At 33.7% G+C, this 16321-nt stretch overlaps 3 pseudogenes; 2 read left to right on the top strand and 1 right to left on the bottom strand.

The window, feature by feature from the left end:
- Positions 1-725: 725 nt before the first annotated feature.
- LOC148500931 (5S ribosomal RNA) lies at positions 726-844 on the bottom strand (annotated as a pseudogene).
- A 5289-nt stretch (positions 845-6133) lies between these two features.
- Positions 6134-6252, top strand: LOC148500930 (5S ribosomal RNA; annotated as a pseudogene).
- Positions 6253-11311: 5059 nt separating this feature from the next.
- LOC148500929 (5S ribosomal RNA) lies at positions 11312-11430 on the top strand (annotated as a pseudogene).
- The last annotated feature ends 4891 nt before the right edge of the window (positions 11431-16321 follow it).

The raw sequence follows: 16321 nt of genomic DNA, 5'->3' as shown, positions 1-16321 counted from the left end.
TGACCCGCAAGCTCTAGAAATAAAGCTTTTGTTTCTATGGAAGTAGCTTATATTTTAGTACAGAACATGGTTAACCCATTATACATACTGGATACTATTAAGCATCCACAGTGTTTATATTGTTTTGTCCCATAAAATACAGGTGCTAATATACTGAGCCAAACCATCAGATATATTAAATCAATGTAATAAATAAATAAATAATGTAGTTAATAAATAATAATAGAGACAGTAAAAAGAAATTATTTGGGGAATGAAAGGATATTTCTCATAAATAAATATTTACCTAGGGAATGGTAAAATGCATATTTAACAAGTATTTAACCATTGTTGTTATATTTCATCTAAATAGATGTTTCTTAATAGACACCCTTATAAGCTGTGAGTATTTCATTTGTCTTCAAAAACACCTCAGTAGAGACTTTTATACTACAATTTACATTCAATAAACCCAGATTTGAACATAGGAACCTAGATATATGTATATGTAAATAAGATATATCCACCCTTGGATCATATACAACATAATACATAAAATTCTCAACAAATAGGGGTGAATAAAAACATAAATACATAAAACACCTAAAATTCATTTCAGAGCTTGTTAGGATTCCTTTATTCTCTCTAGGGCAATATACATTAGAAGATTTCTTAGTAAGCTTTATATGAGATTGCACCTAAAAGAGGATCAGGTCTCTACTTTTATACAATGGATTTTCCTACAATATCTACTGCTCCTGGTATTCCTGGGTGGTCTTCCATCCCAGTACTAGCCAGGCCCATCACTGTATAGCTTCCAAGATCAGACGAGATTGGGCACTTCCAGTGTGGTATGGCCGTAGTTATTTGATATGTTGTCCTGTATCTACTGAGAGTTCTGGCTCTTTATAAAAATGGAGCAATATCATAGCTTTCATTTAGCCCATGTGGAGACAAAGTATTTAGCTCATAGATCCAGTACATCTCCCTTTGAGATAATTTTCTCGCTAGATCACCTCCCCGGGGACCCAGGGTAACATGTTCAATAGCTCTGAAAGTCATATTATCTATTGAAGAATTGTGCTTTGCTAGGAAATGTCTGGAAACTGAATGAGTAGTTAGTTTATTCTTGATATATCTGATGTGTTCCTGTATTCGAAGTTTTAGTGGGCGTTTTGTTTTCCCTACATATTTGAGTTCACACGGACATTCTATAAGATAAATCACAGAGGTGGTGTTGCAATTTGCAAATTGTTTCATATGATATTGCTTTGAATTGTTATAGTTAAAAAAGGTTTTTCTATTTGGGTGAAGGTATCTACACACAATACAATGGCCACATTTATAGGCACCCACACATTTTGTTGTTAAAGTATTTGTTATTGTTTTTTCTGGTAATAGACTAGGTGCTAAAATTTCTTTAAGATTTCTAGATTTTCTAAAGGTGATAATATGTTGATCTGGTATTAATTCTTCTAGTAGTGGATCCATTTTTAATATGTTCCAATGTTTCTTAATAGTGTTCCTAATTCTTCTTTCCTCACAGTTATATTGTGTAATAAATGCAACTCGATTATTCGGCATACCTTGTTGTTTTTCGGAATTATTTTCGTTCAATATTTCTTCTCTTTTGAGATATTCACATCTGTTAATAGCCTCTGTGATAACTTTCTCTGGATAGTCGCGATCTCTGAATCTATCTGCATATAATTTAATTTGTTCATCACAAAGAGGATCTGTACTACAATTGCATTTAATTCTGTAAAACTGTGAGAATGGAATATTGTTTTTCCAACTACTTACATGCCCACTCTTATAATGTAGATAGCTGTTGGTGTCAACAGGTTTAATATAGTTCTTAGTTGACACTGTATCTCCAGTGCTAAATAAAACCAAATCTAAAAATTCTATCTGCTGACTACTTATATTAGAGGTAAATTTCAAGTTAAAATTATTAAGATTAATAAACTCTAAAAATTTATTAAAATCATCTTCTGTTCCATCCCAAATTAGTAAAATGTCATCAATGTATCGGTTATAAAAATAGATGTTGTTTATAAAAGGGTTGTTATTATATATACATAGATCTTCCCACATAGCCATGAGTATATTTGCATAGCTAGGTGCAAATATTGTACCCATGGCTGTCCCACATATTTGTAAATAAAATGTATCTAAAAATGTAAAATAATTGTGTGTTAATATAAATTTAATAATATCACAAATAAAATTGATATGCGGTATAGTTAGTTCTGGGTCTTTTTCTAATATAGCTCGGCATGCTAATATACCTTTCTCATGTTCTATTGAGGTATATAGGGAAGTGAAGTTGATAGTGGCCCACATAAAGGATTCTTTCCACTGGATGTTTCTCACAAGTTTCAATACACTAGATGTATCTTTTAGATAAGAGGGCAGTTCCTGTACTTTGTCTTTCAGAAAGATATCTACATATTCAGAGCAGTGGGCGGTTAAAGAATCTATGCCTGCTATAATAGGTCTTCCCAGAGGATCTAGTAATCGTTTATGTATTTTCGGAAGATGATAATAAATAGGGATGATGGGGTTGTTGTTTAACATATACTGGTATTCATCTTTAGTAAGTAGTTCTAACTGGAGACCTTTAAGTAAAAGTGTCCTAAGTTCTTCAACATATATCTCTGTAGGGTCCTTCGGTTGAGGTTTATAGGAATTTGCATCACCGAGTAGTCTAATGGCTTCTTTGACATAATCGTCTCTGTTTTGTATCACTAAACCTCCTCCTTTATCTGCTGGTTTAAACACCAAATCACCATTTTCTTTAAGAGTTTTAAGGGCATGTTTTTCTGAGTTAGTGAGGTTACTCTGAGTATTATCATTCTTCTGAGTATCTATGAGATCTTTTTTGACCATTTCGTAAAAAATATTGATATGGTTACCTTTAGATTCTAGTGGGTAGAATTTAGAGGCATTCTTCAATGATGATTTCGATGTAGTGGCATAATTACTCATAATAGCATTGCCATTCTTTGCAAAATGTCTCTTAAGCATCAGTTTCCTAACAAATTTATTTAAATCTAGAAACATTTGAAATTTATTTGGTTTTTGTGTGGGTGCAAATGACAGGCCTTTGCTTAATAGATTGACTTCTGATTCTGAAAGGGGGTGGGAAGATAAGTTGAAAATTCCTTGTTTTGTGGCTTTTGTTACCTTACGAACCTTCTTTTTACGTCTCATTCTCCCTCCCCGTTTTCCCCTCCTTCTGCATACCTTCTTTTCTGTTGTGATGTTGTATTTAGATTTTCCCTGTGACAATATCCTTTGTTTGGACCTCTGAATTGGGGTGTGATGGTAGGAGATAAAAAATCACTATCACTCACGGATTCTAGCCTGTTAAGAGCAGCAAATCTATTATTAGTTCTTATATATTCTTTTCTAGGTGATTTGCTCGAATAAAAATTGGGACATTTTCTGTACTGAGTACTATTCATTCCTTTAGGATTGTATTTCCTGGGGTGGCTTGCATCTCTAACACGAGGGCCAAACCTGGATCAATTCTTAATCTTATTACTAAGATAATCTTGTTTATCTCTATTAAACTTTTTGATTCGAGCAAATCACCTAGAAAGGAATATATAAGAACTAATAATAGATTTGCTGCTCTTAACAGGCTAGAATCCGTGAGTGATAGTGATTTTTTATCTCCTACCATCACACCCCAATTCAGAGGTCCAAACAAAGGATATGGCCACAGGGAAAATCTAAATACAACATCACCACAGAAACTAAGGTATGCAGAAGGAGGGGAAAACGGGGAGGGAGAAAGAGACATAAAAAGAAGGTTCGTAAGGTAACCGAAGCCACAAAACAAGGAATTTTCAACTTATCTTCCCACTCCCTTTCAGAATCAGAAGTCAATCTATTAAGCAAAGGCCTGTCATTTGCACCCACACAAAAACCAAATAAATTTCAAATGTTTCTAGATTTAAATAAATTTGTTAGGAAACTGACGCTTAAGAGACATTTTGCAAAGAATGGCAATGCTATTATGAGTAATTATGCCACTACATCGAAATCATCATTGAAGAATGCCTCTAAATTCTACCCACTAGAATCTAAAGGTAACCATATCAATATTTTTTACGAAATGGTCAAAAAAGATCTCATAGATACTCAGAAGAATGATAATACTCAGAGTAACCTCACTAACTCAGAAAAACATGCCCTTAAAACTCTTAAAGAAAATGGTGATTTGGTGTTTAAACCAGCAGATAATGGAGGAGGTTTAGTGATACAAAACAGAGACGATTATGTCAAAGAAGCCATTAGACTACTCGGTGACGCAAATTCCTATAAACCTCAACCGAAGGACCCTACAGAGATATATGTTGAAGAACTTAGGACACTTTTATTTAAAGGTCTCCAGTTAGAACTACTTACTAAAGATGAATACCAGTATATGTTAAACAACAACCCCATCATCCCTATTTTTTATCATCTTCCGAAAATACATCAATGATTACTAGATCCTCCAGGAAGACCTATTATAGCAGGCATAGATTCTTTAACCGCCCACTGCTCTGAATATGTAGATATCTTTCTGAAAGACAAAGTACAGGAACTGCCCTCTTATCTAAAAGATACATCTAGTGTATTGAAACTTGTGAGAAACATCCAGTGGAAAGAATCCTTTATGTGGGCCACTATCAACGTCACTTCCCTATATACCTCAATAGAACATGAGAAAGGTATATTAGCATGCCGAGCTATATTAGAAAAAGACCCAGAACTAACTATACTACATATCAATTTTATTTGTGATATTATTAAATTTATATTAACACACAATTATTTAAAATTTTTAGATAAATTTTATTTACAAATATGCGGGACAGCCATGGGTACAATATTTGCACCTAGCTATGCAAATATACTCATGGGTATGTGGGAAGATCTATGTATATATAATAACAATCCTTTTATAAACAATATCTATTTTTATAAACGATACATTGATGACATTTTACTAATTTGGGATGGAACAGAAGATGATTTTAATACATTTTTAGAGTTTATTAATCTTAATAATTTTAACTTGAAATTTACCTCTAATATAAGTAGTCAGCAGATAGAATTTTTAGATTTGGTTTTATTTAGCACTGGAGATACAGTGTCAACTAAGAACTATATTAAACCTGTTGACACCAACAGCTATCTACATTATAAGAGTGGGCATGTAAGTAGTTGGAAAAACAATATTCCATTCTCACAGTTTTACAGAATTAAACGCAATTGTAGTACAGATCCTCTTTGTGATGAACAAATTAAATTATATGCAGATAGATTCAGAGATCGCGACTATCCAGAGAAAGTTATCACAGAGGCTATTAACAGATGTGAACATCTCAAAAGAGAAGAAATATTGAACGAAAATAATTCCAAAAAACAACAAGGTATGCCGAATAATCGAGTTGCATTTATTACACAATATAACTGTGAGGAAAGAAGAATTAGGAACACTATTAAGAAACATTGGAACATATTCAAAATTGATCCACTACTAGAAGAAGTAATACCAGATCAACCTATTATCACCTTTAGAAAATCTAGAAATCTTAAAGAAATTTTAGCACCTAGTCTATTACCAGAAAAAACAATAACAAATACTTTAACAACAAAATGTGTGGGTGCCTATAAATGTGGCCATTGTATTGTGTGTAGATACCTTCACCCAAATAGAAAAACCTTTTTTAACTATAACAATTCAAAGCAATATCATATGAAACAATTTGCAAATTGCAACACCACCTCTGTGATTTATCTTATAGAATGTCCGTGCGGACTCAAATATGTAGGGAAAACAAAACGCCCACTAAAACTTCGAATACAGGAACACATCAGATATATCAAGAATAAACTAACTACTCATTCAGTTTCCAGACATTTCCTAACCTAAGCACAATTCTTCAATAGATAATATGACTTTCAGAGCTATTGAACATGTTACCCTGGGTCCCCGGGGAGGTGATCTAGCGAGAAAATTATCTCAAAGGGAGATGTACTGGATCTATGAGCTAAATACTTTGTCTCCACATGGGCTAAATGAAAGCTACAAGATTGCTCCATTTTTATAAAGAGCCAGAACTCTCAGTAGATACAGGACAACGTATCAAATAACTACGGCCATACCACACTGGAAGTGCCCAATCTCGTCTGATCTTGGAAGCTATACAGTGATGGGCCTGGCTAGTATTGGGATGGAAGACCACCCAGGAATACCAGGAGCAGTAGATATTGTAGGAAAAATCCATTGTATAAAAGTAGAGACCTGATCCTCTTTTAGGAGCAATCTCATATAAAGCTTACTAAGAAATCTTCTAATGTATATTGCCCTAGAGAGAATAAAGGAATCCTAACAAGCTCTGAAATGAATTTTAGGTGTTTTATGTATTTATGTTTTTATTCACCCCTATTTGTTGAGAATTTTATGTATTATGTTGTATATGATCCAAGGGTGGATATATCTTATTTACATATACATATATCTAGGTTCCTATGTTCAAATCTGGGTTTATTGAATATAAATTGTAGTATAAAAGTCTCTACTGAGGTGTTTTCGAAGACAAATGAAATACTCACAGCTTATAATGGTGTCTATTAAGAAACATCTATTTAGATGAAATATAACAACAATGGTTAAATACTTGTTAAATATGCATTTTACCATTCCCTAGGTAAATATTTATTTATGAGAAATATCCTTTCATTCCCCAAGTAATTTCTTTTACTGTCTCTATTATTATTTATTAACTACATTATTTATTTATTTATTACATTGATTTAATATATCTGATGGTTTGGCTCAGTATATTAGCACCTGTATTTTATGGGACAAAACAATATAAACACTGTGGATGCTTAATAGTATCCAGTATGTATAATGGGTTAACCATGTTCTGTACTAAAATATAAGCTACTTCCATAGAAACAAAAGCTTTATTTCTAGAGCTTGCGGGTCATGTGCAGCTCAAGTAACATGTGACTTCCGCCGCTGTTTTGTGATACTTCCGGGAATGCGTTCCATGTGCGTGTCACAGCGGGACTCGCTTCCGGAGTATCAACAGCAAGCAGAAAAGCTAAAAGAGGTCTGCATACTATGGAATCGGCCATATTTGCTGAGATTCCATGTTAGGGTATATACAAACGGAACCTCCGGATAATCAACTTCCGGTCACGGGCCAGGTGACACTGGATCTTTCAATTAATTAAACATGAGGCGCATTACTATAAAAATGGACCATGATGAGCTATGTCTCATAATTCCTGCTCCCCTTGAAGAAGTCTGAGAAGAGACGAAATGCGTTGGTACCTCCTCCATCCACCAGCATATGGACTAGAGAACAGGCAGCTATTGAAGCGTCTGCACCAGAACTTTATTGGACTTTTTTATTCAGCTAAGTTTTTATGATTTTTACTTAGCCATACCTAATATATACCTCGATTTATGCAATTTTGTTTTTATACCTATTGTACCTTCCCCCTCCCTTTTTTATAGATTCCACAGTGTCATTACCCTTTTTGTCCCCCATATTCTATTAAAAATTTTCATATATATTTATTAATTATATCAAGAGTATTTTTTTCACTCCTTAATACACTAGTATTATCATTTTCACATTTTTTTCCACATATTTAAATTGCACGGGTCACTTTTTTTAGTACCGGAATATTCACAAATGGAATATATTCACTAAACCCTTCTAAAAAATCTGGTACGCATACAATATTTACTTGTCGTATGTCCAACATCTTCTTACTAAATATATTACACTATTAGGCGCCTTTTCCTCTTTCCCATTTTTCTAGATTTCCTATAGCTGTTGGCCTAAATCAGCACCCTGAGGAAAAAGCTGCCATCCCTTATTTATTTGGAGAAGTGTATTTTAATTCTAGAATTTTTTAACAAGGACTACTTTTTAACAAGGACACTCTTTTTTTGCACTTGGACACTAATTGACTTTTGTATTATCAGGAAGTGCCAGTTCGTAGACTATTGTTTTTTCATCTATTATCTGGCTAAAACTGGGATAGGCTACATTCTGATATATATCTCACAGGATTGAGATCACATGCACTAACAGTGTGCAATTTAAGTGTGTATAGAGTTATCTAACAAATATGTTTAAAACATGTGGGTTAGGACCGAAAAGGTCAGATGTTTGTAGTAAAATCTTTAATGAAAATAATGTACCACTCACAGAATCAATAAGTGATAACATGGACACAATGTTTTGGGATATAGAGAAACTTCACAAAAAAAAGAAATCAAAATTTGGTGGGACATTAAGGGCTTGGAACACTACTTACAAGTCAAAAGAATCCCCTGGGGACTTAAGAGTCCAACCTTTGGTCTTGAGAATAGTAATTTCATGGAAGAATGGGATAATACACTGCATGAATGCTCCATGAAATTGATCAAACTAATCATACAGGAAAAGAAGTTGATGCTATCCGAAATAGAGGAACAACTGAAGAATAATGAGGCTAATATTACTAAACATAAAGATAGCGAGGAATTCAAAACAAGTGAAATAGTACTTAACAAAAAATTGGAAAGAACGGAGGAGGAGGTTATCAGGAACAAGGAAAAAAAGTTTAATAGAGATAAACAAGATTATCTTAGTAATAAGATTAAGAATTGGTCCAGGTTTGGCCCTCGTGTTAGAGATGCAAGCCACCCCAGGAAATACAATCCTAAAGGAATGAATAGTACTCAGTACAGAAAATGTCCCAATTTTTATTCAAGCAAATCACCTAGAAAAGAATATATAAGAACTAATAATAGATTTGCTGCTCTTAACAGGCTAGAATCCGTGAGTGATAGTGATTTTTTATCTCCTACCATCACACCCCAATTCAGAGGTCCAAACAAAGGATATGGCCACAGGGAAAATCTAAATACAACATCACCACAGAAACGAAGGTATGCAGAAGGAGGGGAAAACGGGGAGGGAGAAAGAGACATAAAAAGAAGGTTCGTAAGGTAACAGAAGCCACAAAACAAGGAATTTTCAACTTATCTTCCCACCCCCTTTCAGAATCAGAAGTCAATCTATTAAGCAAAGGCCTGTCATTTGAACCCACACAAAAACCAAATAAATTTCAAATGTTTCTAGATTTAAATAAATTTGTTAGGAAACTGACGCTTAAGAGACATTTTGCAAAGAATGGCAATGCTATTATGAGTAATTATGCCACTACATCGAAATCATCATTGAAGAATGCCTCTAAATTCTACCCACTAGAATCTAAAGGTAACCATATCAATATTTTTTACGAAATGGTCAAAAAAGATCTCATAGATACTCAGAAGAATGATAATACTCAGAGTAACCTCACTAACTCGGAAAAACATGCCCTTAAAACTCTTAAAGAAAATGGTGATTTGGTGTTTAAACCAGCAGATAAAGGAGGAGGTTTAGTGATACAAAACAGAGACGATTATGTCAAAGAAGCCATTAGACTACTCAGTGACGCAAATTCCTATAAACCTCAACCGAAGGACCCTACAGAGATATATGTTGAAGAACTTAGGACACTTTTACTTAAAGGTCTCCAGTTAGAACTACTTACTAAAGATGAATACCAGTATATGTTAAACAACAACCCCATCATCCCTATTTTTTATCATCTTCTGAAAATACATAAACGATTACTAGATCCTCCGGGAAGACCTACTATAGCAGGCATAGATTCTTTAACCGCCCACTGCTCTGAATATGTAGATATCTTTCTGAAAGACAAAGTACAGGAACTGCCCTCTTATCTAAAAGATACATCTAGTGTATTGAAACTTGTGAGAAACATCCAGTGGAAAGAATCCTTTATGTGGGCCACTATCGATGTCACTTCCCTATATACCTCAATAGAACATGAGAAAGGTATATTAGCATGCTGAGCTATATTAGAAAAAGACCCAGAACTAACTATACCGCATATCAATTTTATTTGTGATATAATTAAATTTATATTAACACACAATTATTTTAAATTTTTAGATACATTTTATTTACAAATATGCGGGACAGCCATGGGTACAATATTTGCACCTAGCTATGCAAATATACTCATGGGTATGTGGGAAGATCTATGTATATATAATAACAATCCTTTTATAAACAATATCTATTTTTATAAACGATACATTGATGACATTTTACTAATTTGGGATGGAACAGAAGATGATTTTAATACATTTTTAGAGTTTATTAATCTTAATAATTTTAACTTGAAATTTACCTCTAATATAAGTAGTCAGCAGATAGAATTTTTAGATTTGGTTTTATTTAGCACTGGAGATACAGTGTCAACTAAGAACTATATTAAACCTGTTGACACCAACAGCTATCTACATTATAAGAGTGGGCATGTAAGTAGTTGGAAAAACAATATTCCATTCTCACAGTTTTACAGAATTAAACGCAATTGTAGTACAGATCCTCTTTGTGATGAACAAATTAAATTATATGCAGATAGATTCAGAGATCGCGACTATCCAGAGAAAGTTATCACAGAGGCTATATCTCAAAAGAGAAGAAATATTGAACGAAAATAATTCCAAAAAACAACAAGGTATGCCGAATAATCGAGTGGCATTTATTACACAATATAACTGTGAGGAAAGAAGAATTAGGAACACTATTAAGAAACATTGGCACATATTCAAAATTGATCCACTACTAGAAGAAGTAATACCAGATCAACCTATTATCACCTTTAGAAAATCTAGAAATCTTAAAGAAATTTTAGCACCTAGTCTATTACCAGAAAAAACAATAACAAATACTTTAACAACAAAATGTGTGGGTGCCTATAAATGTGGCCATTGTATTGTGTGTAGATACCTTCACCCAAATAGAAAAACCTTTTTCAACTATAACAATTCAAAGCAATATCATATGAAACAATTTGCAAATTGCAACACCACCTCTGTGATTTATCTTATAGAATGTCCGTGCGGACTCAAATATGTAGGGAAAACAAAACGCCCACTAAAACTTCGAATACAGGAACACATCAGATATATCAAGAATAAACTAACTACTCATTCAGTTTCCAGACATTTACTAACAAAGCACAATTCTTCAATAGATAATATGACTTTCAGAGCTATTGAACATGTTACCCTGGGTCCCCGGGGAGGTGATCTAGCGAGAAAATTATCTCAAAGGGAGATGTACTGGATCTATGAGCTAAATACTTTGTCTCCACATGGGCTAAATGAAAGCTACAAGATTGCTCCATTTTTATAAAGAGCCAGAACTCTCAGTAGATACAGGACAACATATCAAATAACTACGGCCATACCACACTGGAAGTGCCCAATCTCGTCTGATCTTGGAAGCTATACAGTGATGGGCCTGGCTAGTACTGGGATGGAAGACCACCCAGGAATACCAGGAGCAGTAGATATTGTAGGAAAAATCCATTGTATAAAAGTAGATCCTCTTTTAGGAGCAATCTCATATAAAGCTTACTAAGAAATCTTCTAATGTATATTGCCCTAGAGAGAATAAAGGAATCCTAACAAGCTCTGAAATGAATTTTAGGTGTTTTATGTATTTATGTTTTTATTCACCCCTATTTGTTGAGAATTTTATGTATTATGTTGTATATGATCCAAGGGTGGATATATCTTATTTACATATACATATATCTAGGTTCCTATGTTCAAATCTGGGTTTATTGAATGTAAATTGTAGTATAAAAGTCTCTACTGAGGTGTTTTCGAAGACAAATTAAATACTCACAGCTTATAAGGGTGTCTATTAAGAAACATCTATTTAGATGAAATATAACAACAATGGTTAAATACTTGTTAAATATGCATTTTACCATTCCCTAGGTAAATATTTATTTATGAGAAATATCCTTTCATTCCCCAAGTAATTTCTTTTACTGTCTCTATTATTATTTATTAACTACATTATTTATTTATTGCATTGATTTAATATATCTGATGGTTTGGCTCAGTATATTAGCACCTGTATTTTATGGGACAAAACAATATAAACACTGTGGATGCTTAATAGTATCCAGTATGTATAATGGGTTAACCATGTTCTGTACTAAAATATAAGCTACTTCCATAGAAACAAAAGCTTTATTTCTAGAGCTTGCGGGTCACGTGCGGCTCAAGTAACATGTGACTTCCGCCACTGTGTTGTGATACTTCCGGAAATGCGTTCCATGTGCGAGTCACAGCGGGACTCGCTTCCGGAGTATCAACAGCAAGCAGAAGAGCTAAAAGAGGTCTGCATACTATGGAATCGGCCATATTTGCTGAGATTCCATGTTAGGGTATATACAAACGGAACCTCCGGATAATCAACTTCCGGTCACGGGCCAGGTGACACTGGATCTTTCAATTAATTAAACATGAGGCGCATTACTATAAAAATGGACCATGATGAGCTATGTCTCATAATTCCTGCTCCCCTTGAAGAAGTCTGAGAAGAGATGAAATGCGTTGGTACCTCCTCCATCCACCAGCATATGGACTAGAGAACAGGCAGCTATTGAAGCGTCTGCACCAGAACTTCATTGGACTTTTTTATTCAGCTAAGTTTTTATGATCTTTACTTAGCCATACCTAATATATACCTCGATTTATGCAATTTTGTTTTTATACCTATTGTACCTTCCCCCTCCCTTTTTTATAGATTCCACAGTGTCATTACCCTTTTTGTCCCCCATATTCTATTAAAAATTTTCATATATATTTATTAATTATATCAAGAGTATTTTTTTCACTCCTTAATACACTAGTATTATCATTTTCACATTTTTTCCACATATTTAAATTGCACGGGTCACTTTTTTTAGTACCGGAATATTCACAAATGGAATATATTCACTAAACCCTTCTAAAAAATCTGGTACGCATACAATATTTACTTGTCGTATGTCCAACATCTTCTTACTAAATATATTACACTATTAGGCGCCTTTTCCTCTTTCCCATTTTTCTAGATTTCCTATAGCTGTTGGCCTAAATCAGCACCCTGAGGAAAAAGCTGCCATCCCTTATTTATTTGGAGAAGTGTATTTTAATTCTAGAATTTTTTAACAAGGACTACTTTTTAACAAGGACACTCTTTTTTTGCACTTGGACACTAATTGACTTTGTATTATCAGGAAGCGCCAGTTCCTAGACTATTGTTTTTTCATCTATTATCTGGCTAAAACTGGGATAGGCTACATTCTGATATATATCTCACAGGATTGAGATCACATGCTCTAACAGTGTGCAATTTAAGTGTGTATAGAGTTATCTAACAAATATGTTTAAAACATGTGGGTTAGGACCGAAAAGGTCAGATGTTTGTAGTAAAATCTTTAATGAAAATAATGTACCACTCACAGAATCAATAAGTGATAACATGGACACAATGTTTTGGGATATAGAGAAACTTCTCAAAAAAAAGAAATCAAAATTTGGTGGGACATTAAGGGCTTGGAACACTACTTACAAGTCAAAAGAATCCCCTGGGGACTTAAGAGTCCAACCTTTGGTCTTGAGAATAGTAATTTCATGGAAGAATGGGATAATACACTGCATGAATGCTCCATGAAATTGATCAAACTAATCATACAGGAAAAGAAGTCGATGCTATCCAAAATAGAGGAACAACTGAAGAATAATGAGGCTAATATTACTAAACATAAAGATAGCAAGGAATTCAAAACAAGTGAAATAGTACTTAACAAAAAATTGGAAAGAACGGAGGAGGAGGTTATCAGGAACAAGGAAAAAAAGTTTAATAGAGATAAACAAGATTATCTTAGTAATAAGATTAAGAATTGGTCCAGGTTTGGCCCTCGTGTTAGAGATGCAAGCTACCCCAGGAAATACAATCCTAAAGGAATGAATAGTACTCAGTACAGAAAATGTCCCAATTTTTATTCAAGCAAATCACCTAGAAAAGAATATATAAGAACTAATAATAGATTTGCTGCTCTTAACAGGCTAGAATCCGTGAGTGATAGTGATTTTTTATCTCCTACCATCACACCCCAATTCAGAGGTCCAAACAAAGGATATGGCCACAGGGAAAATCTAAATACAACATCACCACAGAAACGAAGGTATGCAGAAGGAGGGGAAAACGGGGAGGGAGAAAGAGACATAAAAAGAATGTTCGTAAGGTAACAGAAGCCACAAAACAAGGAATTTTCAACTTATCTTCCCACCCCCTTTCAGAATCAGAAGTCAATCTATTAAGCAAAGGCCTGTCATTTGCACCCACACAAAAACCAAATAAATTTCAAATGTTTCTAGATTTAAATAAATTTGTTAGGAAACTGACGCTTAAGAGACATTTTGCAAAGAATGGCAATGCTATTATGAGTAATTATGCCACTACATCGAAATCGTCATTGAAGAATGCCTCTAAATTCTACCCACTAGAATCTAAAGGTAACCATATCAATATTTTTTACGAAATGGTCAAAAAAGATCTCATAGATACTCAGAAGAATGATAATACTCAGAGTAACCTCACTAACTCGGAAAAACATGCCCTTAAAACTCTTAAAGAAAATGGTGATTTGGTGTTTAAACCAGCAGATAAAGGAGGAGGTTTAGTGATACAAAACAGAGACGATTATGTCAAAGAAGCCATTAGACTACTCAGTGACGCAAATTCCTATAAACCTCAACCCGAAGGACCCTACAGAGATATATGTTGAAGAACTTAGGACACTTTTACTTAAAGGTCTCCAGTTAGAACTACTTACTAAAGATGAATACCAGTATATGTTAAACAACAACCCCATCATCCCTATTTTTTATCATCTTCCGAAAATACATAAACGATTACTAGATCCTCCGGGAAGACCTACTATAGCAGGCATAGATTCTTTAACCGCCCACTGCTCTGAATATGTAGATATCTTTCTGAAAGACAAAGTACAGGAACTGCCCTCTTATCTAAAAGATACACCTAGTGTATTGAAACTTGTGAGAAACATCCAGTGGAAAGAATCCTTTATGTGGGCCACTATCGATGTCACTTCCCTATATACCTCAATAGAACATGAGAAAGGTATATTAGCATGCCGAGCTATATTAGAAAAAGACCCAGAACTAACTATACCGCATATCAATTTTATTTGTGATATTATTAAATTTATATTAACACACAATTATTTTAAATTTTTAGATACATTTTATTTACAAATATGCGGGACAGCCATGGGTACAATATTTGCACCTAGCTATGCAAATATACTCATGGGTATGTGGGAAGATCTATGTATATATAATAACAATCCTTTTATAAACAATATTTATTTTTATAAACGATACATTGATGACATTTTACTAATTTGGGATGGAACAGAAGATGATTTTAATACATTTTTAGAGTTTATTAATCTTAATAATTTTAACTTGAAATTTACCTCTAATATAAGTAGTCAGCAGATAGAATTTTTAGATTTGGTTTTATTTAGCACTGGAGATACAGTGTCAACTAAGAACTATATTAAACCTGTTGACACCAACAGCTATCTACATTATAAGAGTGGGCATGTAAGTAGTTGGAAAAACAATATTCCATTCTCACAGTTTTACAGAATTAAACGCAATTGTAGTACAGATCCTCTTTGTGATGAACAAATTAAATTATATGCAGATAGATTCAGAGATCGCGACTATCCAGAGAAAGTTATCACAGAGGCTATTAACAGATGTGAACATCTCAAAAGAGAAGAAATATTGAACGAAAATAATTCCAAAAAACAACAAGGTATGCCGAATAATCGAGTGGCATTTATTACACAATATAACTGTGAGGAAAGAAGAATTAGGAACACTATTAAGAAACATTGGAACATATTCAAAATTGATCCACTACTAGAAGAAGTAATACCAGATCAACCTATTATCACCTTTAGAAAATCTAGAAATCTTAAAGAAATTTTAGCACCTAGTCTATTACCAGAAAAAACAATAACAAATACTTTAACAACAAAATGTGTGGGTGCCTATAAATGTGGCCATTGTATTGTGTGTAGATACCTTCACCCAAATAGAAAAACCTTTTTTAACTATAACAATTCAAAGCAATATCATATGAAACAATTTGCAAATTGCAACACCACCTCTGTGATTTATCTTATAGAATGTCCGTGCGGACTCAAATATGTAGGGAAAACAAAACGCCCACTAAAACTTCGAATACAGGAACACATCAGATATATCAAGAATAAACTAACTACTCATTCAGTTTCCAGACATTTCCTAACAAAGCACAATTCTTCAATAGATAATATGACTTTCAGAGCTATTGAACATGTT

The sequence above is a fragment of the Taudactylus pleione genome, unplaced genomic scaffold (genome assembly GCF_031769625.1).
Source record: "Taudactylus pleione unplaced genomic scaffold, aTauple2 ptg000539l, whole genome shotgun sequence".
Lineage (NCBI taxonomy): Eukaryota > Metazoa > Chordata > Amphibia > Anura > Myobatrachidae > Taudactylus > Taudactylus pleione.
The sequence above is the reverse complement of the archived record's forward strand: the minus strand, read 5'-3'. Positions and strand labels throughout refer to the sequence as shown.